The sequence below is a fragment of the Papaver somniferum genome, unplaced genomic scaffold, assembly GCF_003573695.1.
Source record: "Papaver somniferum cultivar HN1 unplaced genomic scaffold, ASM357369v1 unplaced-scaffold_107, whole genome shotgun sequence".
NCBI lineage: Eukaryota > Viridiplantae > Streptophyta > Magnoliopsida > Ranunculales > Papaveraceae > Papaver > Papaver somniferum.
In genome coordinates, this window is record NW_020619603.1 from 2,029,962 (window position 1) to 2,039,741 (window position 9,780).

At 36.9% G+C, this 9,780-nt stretch overlaps 1 long non-coding RNA gene across 6 annotated transcripts; it reads left to right on the forward strand.

The window, feature by feature from the left end:
• The first annotated feature begins 697 nt into the window (after positions 1 to 697).
• Positions 698 to 8,422, forward strand: LOC113327759. 6 transcript variants are annotated; one of them, XR_003349195.1, is made up of 12 exons: positions 698 to 1,470; positions 1,758 to 1,848; positions 1,996 to 2,096; positions 2,193 to 2,309; positions 2,683 to 3,774; positions 3,905 to 4,134; positions 4,648 to 4,747; positions 4,987 to 5,145; positions 5,930 to 6,114; positions 6,626 to 6,703; positions 7,313 to 7,471; positions 8,012 to 8,422. It is a non-coding gene; the product is annotated as an uncharacterized LOC113327759 (long non-coding RNA). The 6 variants fall into 6 exon arrangements; XR_003349197.1 differs by lacking the exon at positions 8,012 to 8,422 and having other exon boundaries at positions 698 to 965; positions 1,336 to 1,470; positions 7,313 to 7,975; XR_003349196.1 differs by lacking the exon at positions 8,012 to 8,422 and having other exon boundaries at positions 2,683 to 2,760; positions 2,849 to 3,774; positions 7,313 to 7,974.
• Positions 8,423 to 9,780: the final 1,358 nt, after the last annotated feature.

Below are 9,780 nucleotides of genomic sequence, written 5' to 3' on the forward strand. Positions count from 1 at the left end.
CCATTCCAAATGGTTAGGTGACGTAAAATTTGGAAAATAGGACTCTTCCACCATAAAACTTGTCCTAATACACTATTAGCAGCCGCAACCATTAATGGTATCCACCAAATGGTTGTTGAGCTAGAGCGAGAGCCGAAACGGGAGACTTGGGTTACCAACATGACAAAAAAGGGAAATGGAAATCAAAAGATTTAACTGGCACTTGCGTGAGTTCGTGACCGTCGTCTGGTCAATAGTTTTGACTTGACTTGCTATTTAGATTTCCAGGGATTAGTCCACGAGTGAGTTTGGGGGAGTTTAATGTATTTTGAATTTTGGGGATTTTGAGGGAGTGTAAGAGAGTGTGGGGAGTTTGAGAGAGTTTGGTGTTTTGAGTGTGTGGAGTTTGAGAGACTCTCCAGAAATCTCTACTTTTTTGAGAGATTTGGAGTGAGGAAAAAATACACTATAAACTCCCCAGAACTCCCCCCAAAACACCAACTTCCTAGCATTCTAATTTTAACGACTAACAGGGAGTTTGAGAGTTTCTAACAGGGAGTTTCAAACTCCCCCACGACTAACAGGGTTTTCTAGGGAGTTTGGGAGACTCTTTTAAACTCTCTCACAACTAACAGAGATTTCGAGAGACTCCTTTGAACCCCACGACTACTAACACCCTGTTCAGACATCATATTAGAACCGGCAATTTGGAAAGAGATACAGTAAGAGAGGAAGTGGCGATTTGAGTTAGAAGGAGACAAATCGAGATTTTGGAAAGTTAGGGTTTCAAAAATTCTTGTGATTTCAGATTGAAAGAGAGAAAGAAAATGGGGAGGGGATCGGAGGAGTAGATCTGATCCGGTGTCGGATTATTGCGAATGGGGTTTTCGATAAGAAATTCTCCTCCATCTTCTTCTTCTTCTGCTAGTTCGTATCATCTGCTCTGATCTTAAACGCGTTCCGCTGACGGATTCCACACAGCCAAGGTAGTTCATAGATCTGCTGGTGATCATGAACTTTCAAATCAAACCACCCTGCAACCACCACCACCACCACCACCACCGCCACAATCTACTCTCTCTTCTTTACAATAAAGCTATTAGGGTTTGAAGACTTGTTATAAATCTGTCTTCGTCAGTCATGGCGAGGTAACTCGGGAGGGTATTTTGGGCTACCGTTTCTTCGGGATGGTCTTTTAGGCTACCGTTTTGCAGTCGTGCAGGAGATGGATTTATTTCCTTGTCTCACTCTACTAGTCTGAGCGTCAAACTTTTGGCCTACTTTGAGTTTTTCTATTGTGAATGTATTGTTTAGTGTCAGATGTGTATTACACTCTTTCATTGTCTCATTGAACAGGTATCAGGTCCAGTCGTAGTTGCTGATGGAGTGGCAGGGGCTGCTATGTTTGAACTCCTACGTGTTGGTCATGGCAGTCTTGTTGGGGAAATTATTCAATTGGAAGGATATTCTGCCACCACTCAAGGCATACATGTAAGTACTGTACAATCATTTTCCTCCCTAAATTACCTTTTTGATAGATTGTTTATCGTGTAGTTAACTTTGCTACTTTGTATTATGCCAGTTCTACCATCCTGTCATGGAAGAAATTCATGTATTTTTCTGTCTTCCATATCCAGTAATTCTTCTGGTCAACAAGGTTTAAAACTGTTTTAGTTAATCAGATTATAATTTGGCTTGTAAGCATGGCTTCTCTTTTCAGAAATGGTTTTAGTGAATCTTGATTTTCAATTTTATTTTTCAATTTTTTTTGTTGGCAGAAAGACGATATCAACAACCAGCGCAAGAATGTAATTCTTTCTATTGCAAACACTCAAGACTCCTCTTAGCCTACCTGTTAAAGCTAATCCAGTAAGATGCTTCCAACTTCAACAAAATTTTATCATTCAAACTCGCGTTGTTTTATCTTGTACTATTTTGCGATTCAAAATGGAACAGTTAAGTTATATACTGGGTTGTTGCTAAATCTGATTAGTACTCATTCCTACGTTTTAATAGAAGAAGATAGATGAGAAAGCTGTTACTGAGGTTTTCTTAAAAGTACTTGATAATTACATCAGATGGTGCAAATATTTGCACATACTCCCTTTTTGGAACAGGTAATTCCTAAAGTTGGCAATCCTCATGTATTTTCAAAAATATTTCCCGTTCTTCATATGCTGATATTGAAACTAACAACATTTACTTTCCAACAGTTTAGAAGCGGAAAATAAGGGCATGAAACTCTTTTTTGGTATCTTTATACTTGTGTTTGGGGGGAGGCTGCAAATGTCCGTTTTCTTCCAGAATGCTAATGATATATATTTCACCATGTGAGTATCTCTGTCACTCTATGTAGGCTGATTAGTCGCTTAAACCTATTTATCGAGTAACTATGATTGAGACTAGGTCACCTGCATTCAGATTTTCTACAAATATACGTACTGATGTAAAAAAGTTGTCAAATGCCTATTTAATTCTATCACTGCATTGATAGAATTAACGGCCAGATATGTGTGTTTTCCTTGAATAAGTTGTCAAATGCCTATTTAATTCTATCACTGCATTGGTGTAAAAAAGAATCAATTTGATTTTTTAAGGAAGCATGTACTACAGGGCTGCTATCATCATTTCTAATCTAGTTTATGACTTAGTGATGTGCTTGTCACGCCTGCCTTCTTAGACTCGAGTTTCTTTGGTATGCAGATGTCAAAGGAGCTGAATGTGATGTTGGACCATGGTGCGGTGAGGCGCAACCAGCTGTTAGCTGTACTGGTGATAATGGTTCTGTGTCTTACCTTGAACTAGTCATTGCTCCCAATTATGAGACAATGGTTAAGGTTAGTGCGTTATTTTTCTTATATGGTTTCAGACTGAAAGAGAGATAGAAAATGGGGAGGGGAGGAGTATATCTGATCTGGTGTCGGATTATTGCAAAGGGGTTTCCGATAAGAAAATCTACTCCATCTTCTTCTTCTTCTTCTCGATCTGAAATCAAGAGCGAGATGATCGCTACATATTCAGAGTAGTTCGTATCATCTGCTCTGATCTTAGATGGTAAACAGTGGAACGTGTTTCTCTGATGGATTCCACATAGCGAAGGTGGTTCATAAATCATCAAAATGGAGGGAAGCGGGAGTTTTTCTTTGAGGGTTTGTTTGTTGCCCCTCTCCTGATATCTTTATGATTTACCAAGAGGTGTAAAATCAGAGCTGATGATTATGAACTTGACAAATCAAACAACCCTTCAACCCACCACCACAATCCTCTCTCTCTCTCTCTCTCTCTCTCTCTCTCGCTCTCAGTCTATCTCTTCTTCACAATGAGGCAGTGATTATTTCATGTAAAGCTACTAGAGTTTGGAGACTTGTATAAATCTGTCTTCATCAGTCTTGGCAAGGTAACTCGGGATGGTCTTTTAGGCTACCGTTTTTTCGGGATGGTCTTTTAAGACTACCGTTTCTGCAGCCATGCAGGAGATAGATTTATTTCCTTGTCTCACACTACTAGTCTGAGCCTCCTGTCTCCCTCCTATTTTTTTTTTCTGGAAAAATAAAAACTGTAAGGGTAAAATTTTCTTGGACTCAAACTTCTGGCCAACTTTAAAGAGTTTTTCTATGTCTGAATATATTGGACAGATGTGTATTTTCACTCTTTCCTTGTCTCATTGAACAGGTATCGGGTCTAGTCGTTGTTGCTGATGGAGTGGCAGGGACTGCTATGTATGAACTCGTGTTGGTCACTATAGTCTTATTGGGGAAATCTTTCTAATAGAAGGAGATTCTGCTACCACTCAAGGTATACAAATAAATTATATGTGCTTTGATGAGTGTTGTGTTATTTCATTATATTCCTTCACTTCCTTTCGTAAGTACTCGATAATTACAAAAAGAATCAACTTGATTATCTTAGGTAGCATGTGTTACAGGGCTCGGCTGCTGGCATAATTTTTAACTAAGATGTGCTTGAGTTCTGAAGATTCCACGCCTGCCTTACTTGAGTTTTAGACTCGAGTTTCTTTTGGTATGCAGATGGAAAAAGAGGTGAATGCGATGTTGACCCTGGCGAGGCGCAGCCAGCTCTTAGCTGTACTGGTGATATGGTTCTGTGTCTTACCTTTAACAAGTCATTTCTCTCATTTATGAGACAATGGTTAAGGTTAGTGCATTTTTTTTCTTGTATGATTTGTAATTGCAAATACACATGGGTTCACCAAATGACTGGCAGATTTAATGGATGAGTTTTTCTTTTCTTAAATCATACGGACCATCTAAATATATCTTGTTAAAGAAACCATACCTTACGGACTGAAAAAGTGGTGTAATTCTCATAGTTAAGGATTAAGATATAAAGGAGATATGTGCATGCTTCGTACTGTGTTTATGCATGTAATTCTAGATCGTTTATTTTATTATTGTGGTGGATCTGTAGAGTTGAGTTGGAATTGTCTATCATTATGCTATGTAAGGCTCCCTGTAGAATAAGTGGGAAAATACGACAACAACTATGTGAATGGGTTTTAAAGACCAAAAATGTTCTTCACCAATGTGTCTGTTTGTAATCATATTGTCTTTTGGTGTTTCATTCTGGTCATAGCTACGAATGGTTGTCATAATCGTGCAAGTATTTACTTTCTGTATTGAAAAACTTATTTAAATATGGCGATTCCAGGAATCACAATTGCGGAATACTCCCGAGATATGGGTTACAATGTTTGTATGATGGCTGATTTTACATCTCCGACGGGCAGAGCCTTTGCGTGAAATTTCAGGTCTGGTAGTTACATCACTTGTTTATGCGTTAAACTTGAAACAAATTATTCATCATATTCTTTTGATTCTTAGTCTATTCTAGAATTATTGTACTTCAGTTTTACATGCTTATGTATCCAAGTCTGCTCCATCAAACCCTTCCGACTAAATATCCGGATTTATTGGGGTTGAAATTCAAATAGTGCCTTGGTGCATTACAAAACGATGTACTGATCGTTGAACAAAATATTATATGTAGGCTGAGATGCCTGCTGATAGTGGTTATCCTGCATATTTGGTAAAGTGAAATGTCTTGGTGGCCTGGACTGTACCTGTAGTTACCATCGTTAGTGCAGCTTTCCCTTCTGGAGGAGATTTCTCTGATCTTGTTACTTCTGCAACTCTCAGTATTGTCGAAGTAAGTTTGAAGCCTAATATTCTTGGTAATAATTATCTTGTGTAGGTCAGAACAATTTTGTCAGTCCCATGATCATTTCTATGAGTTCCTGGCAATAATCATGTTTTGTAGGTCTTTAATGATTACTAGCGCTAACAGTTGCTAGCTGAAACCTATTAGATTCGGAAGATGTTTACATAGGGGCTCTTTCACTGGTTTAAATTGTACATACGAACACAAACATTATTCTAGTGACTTTAGCAATTCCACCAATGTATGTATATCATCGCATTGTTCTGCTTGAACTCTGGATAGAACTGTTAGATTTTGGTATGTTGTGAGTTCACAGCAGTAATGGTGCGTCAATAAGTCAGCACTCAGTAATGTTCTTTAAAATTTTGAGAAAGATTAGATCAAGGGAAGGACCTAAAACTGTAGAATTGCAATGACTGTTCTGCAGAATTTTAAACCAGAATAGGCCTTTATACCACTTGTTTCACATTATTTAACCAGATATGGGTCACAATGTTACTATGATGGCTGATTTTATATCTCGATGGGCAGAGGCTTTGTTTGAAATTTCAGGACATCTGGCAATTACGCCTCTTGTATATGTGTTACAACTTAGGACATATAATTCATCCTATTATTTTAATGCTTCGCCTTCCGCCCGTTTTTGTTTTCTGTTTGCTCTTTTGTTCTCGTAACTGCTAAATATCCAGGTTTATTTGGGTTGAAATTTTACATGATGCCCTGGTGCATTACAAAATGATGTACTGATCGTTGAACAAAATATTATATGCAGGCTGAGATTGGTTATCCTGCATATATTGCGGCACGTTTAGCTTCCTTTTACAAGCGTGCTGGTAAACTAAAATGATAAATCAAGCAGTAGATGTCGTTTGGAGTACCCATGCTGTTTTGTTTCTCACGAATCCTTGTATCCAGCTTCCTACGAAGAGTGGTGGAATTTCAAATGGTGATTTGAAGGTATGATATCTTTTCAGTTTTCAACTGTTATCTGAGATGTATTTTATTTTTCGTTTTACGTAGTTGGCATATATGCAGAGTGATTTTCTTTATCAATATCAATGTTAAAGAATGCATGTTCACATGTGACCTTAAATGTCAACAGGTCCGTAGCTTTTTCTTTTTGTTTCTTTCTTTTCATCTCTTTTGGCATTAGACAAGCTATGATAGTGATTACAAATAACTGTACAACCGAAGAAGAAAAAGAGAAAAAAGATTGGTAACTTTTTGCTGTTAAACTGCAAAAATTATGAAATTCTATGTTTTCTGTTGGTACAATCAACTTGTCCGAGGACACAAAATTCCTGTCCCTTTTAATAGTGATGGCCGATCATTTTCTTATGTTTATTATACTTCTCGGGAGATGTATAATTTACTCGTGTTATTTTTATAATTAGAAGTAGTTTGGTACTTTTTTAACAAACTTATAAATATCTTGCCTTTCAACTCCCCGTGTCTCGTTTTTTTGCAGAGAGAATATTTATGAAGATATTGGGAATCCAACAGATTCTTGGACAGAGCTGTGTTATTTATTCTTCAATAAAAAAGGGTAAGTGACATGAATTCTAGCTTGTTAAACAGTTAGATATTCATAAATGGTACTAGTACTGTTTACAGTTGAAGCACTGAACCATAAATTTTAGCAAACCTGAGGGACAGATTCATCTACAGTTTATCAATACGTAGTGGTGATATCTTCTTTGTTTCTTATTCCTGAAAATAATTCTCCTGTATTAGTTTGTACGACAGAGTAGAACAAATATAATGTTAAGCATGTTTCTATATATATACATCTGGATTGCTGAAGGCACTATCTACCGTCCTGGTTAACGTAGCATGATATCAGTTATTATGATAGGCTTGCATCTGTTTTATCTCAATCCTAGCACCTGAACAACAATAATACGAGGCTTGTGCAGCATCCACTCCCCTCACTAAAACAAGTGTTCAATGCTGCAAGTAGATGCCTGTATTCTTTATGTAATCATATGTGATTGAATTTCTAAGAGATTAAGAACATGAAAAAGCATTTCAAACATGACAGCGTAGAACAAGATCAGATTCGGGTTATCAAATGTGCATCATATTTTGACTTTTGATCTTTGTCTCTTTTGTATCAGCTGATATTAAACTAGTTGTACCTTTCTGAATTTCACAGCTTTTGTATTAACTGATATCCATAGCCCCTTTTATCCATCTTTTTCAAATTGGCGGGCTTGATACCAAGAAAGATGCTTCCTTAGCAATATCAAATGCTGCATCTGGTGGTACCTGTTAAGAAATCAAGTCAGCATTGAAGGAAATTCCTCAAACGAACGTATGATATTGTTTGATGAGTTGTTTGTATGAGAGTGTTTATTTTCTTATGCAAATTTCTTTTAATGCAACGGGAATTTGTTGAGTAGTTGGGATTTAGTGTTTATATTAAGGCTAGGTGCTGGCATGTTTTGTCGGGATTTAAAATTAGTTTGGTAATATTCTGAAGAATGCATTTAGCAGTAATTTATGATGTCCCTGATAGTTATTAAAAATTTGTAATATGCGTAGGTATAAGTTAGGTCAATATTAATGACAGTTTATCTTACGAAAGCTACACCGTAAAAAAAACTATAATAAATAATGGATACTCCATCATTTAATACTTTTTGCCATGCTAATCTGACTAGACGGAGTAACATCTTGAATAGACCGAAATATTTTTGAAGCTGTTGCATGCCGTTCATGATTTTTGTTGATCTCAAGGGCCTTTTTGAAGTGTATTATTGATTCCATACTTCCAGTTTGTCTTCAAGATTTTTCGTTTTAATTTTTATAATCTAATCTCATGCATTTTTAGTCCTTTCTTGTTTTGTTTCAGATCTGGCAGACAGAAAGAAGTCTGACCTTTTTTTTTTCCAGCTTCTTTGAGATTGTTGTAAAGTTTATTAGTTAGGTAGTTCCCATTGGCGCATTGTTTTTATTTGCGCATTGTAATAGTTCAAGGAGAAGAAGTACGGATACAATCAGACGACTGTTTGGATCGGCTCGGCGTATTCATCCCATAGAATATGAGGTAAGATCTCTCTCTAACACCCACGAATCCCGTCAGTGGATTTTTTTACTTCATATGCTTGTTTTGGATGAACTAATTTAGCAAGAGACAGTCAGAGTCACTAAAACGAGATACACAAGTCAAGGAAATATAAACTAGGCTGAACTGATTTATTTAGGGTACAACCCAAGGAAGTATAAACTAGGCTGATCGATACTTCGAGATACACAAGTTAAGATAAATCACTAGAGAGAAATACATAAGTCATGTAAATATAGATCATTGTTATGACTGCGTTCACAAGTCATGGTAATGTATCATTGGTTTTTTTCTTTTGATCAGAATATATATCATTGTTATAGTCTACTGAACGTGAACAAATAATATCAACCCTGGTATAGGGGCGGCAAGTTCTAGTAGAGGGGCGGCAAGTGTGATAGCAATGTCCCTCTAATTGGTTAGGGGGTGTCTTATAGGGGTATAGATCGACTAGATTACCCTTTTTGTTTTAAATGGACTAATTTGTCTCTCCTTTTTAAATTGAAAAGACTGATTTGTCCTCTGTCATATTTAAACCTAACTAGAAGAGATCAAAATCAGTTTTTTTTTTCTTTTCATCTTCTCTTCTCCTCCATTACAACCGTAGCCACCTCCATTTCAATCGAAAATTTCATCGTTGTTTTGAAAAACTAGTTAGTATTTTTTTTATTGTGTTCAATTTAAGTGTATGCTCCATCAAAAATTAGGGTTTTAGGTTAAAAATAAAAATTCCAATTCTGGATTTCCTGTTTCTACGGTTGGTATTGTTTCAATTACCAACCGTAACTGAACAATTTGATGCTTCTACGGTTCATAACTATCGAATTCATCAAAGATACTAACCTTATGTTCTTGGGTCTGAGAAATTTTCTCAGTTACGTTTGGTATTTGAAACCCCATTATGAACCGTAAGTTAGTTACGACATGTAAGGTTTGTTGCTTCTTCAACCGTAAATTATCCTGAGTCGCAAAACTAATTTTCAAGTTTTTATACGGTAGAAGACGAACCAAAGTTACCAACCGTAAGGTCCTACGGTTCGTATTGTTATCCCAAGTTATGAATCGTAAGTTCCTACGGTCGCAATGAAACAAATTATACCAACCGTAACTGGTATTATTTTTGGGTTTTCCCCAAAATTGAACCAGTTACGGTTGGTAATTGATACATTACGTACCGTATCATATAGTTACGGTTGGTACCGAGCTCAATTCTAACTGTATGTTCTTCTGAGATTTTAAAAAATCTGATTTTTTTCGATCATATAGAGATTCACCCATCTCAAATTTGCAACTGGAATCACTCATTTGGTTGAGTGAATCAAAATCTAGGGTTTCACAAGTATTATTTCTCAGAATGGGTCTGTCCAACAATGGTTAATACACGGACGGGAAATCCGGACGATTATCCCGCATGACACAGAGATTGCGGGATCCACTTTAACCCGCGGGATCCATCTTACCCATTTATAATCCCGATCCGATCCCCTCGCAGGATTTCCTCCGGTTTTGAGAGGCGGTGAACGTAGCATCATTCACTATTATCTGTTAGCAATCTC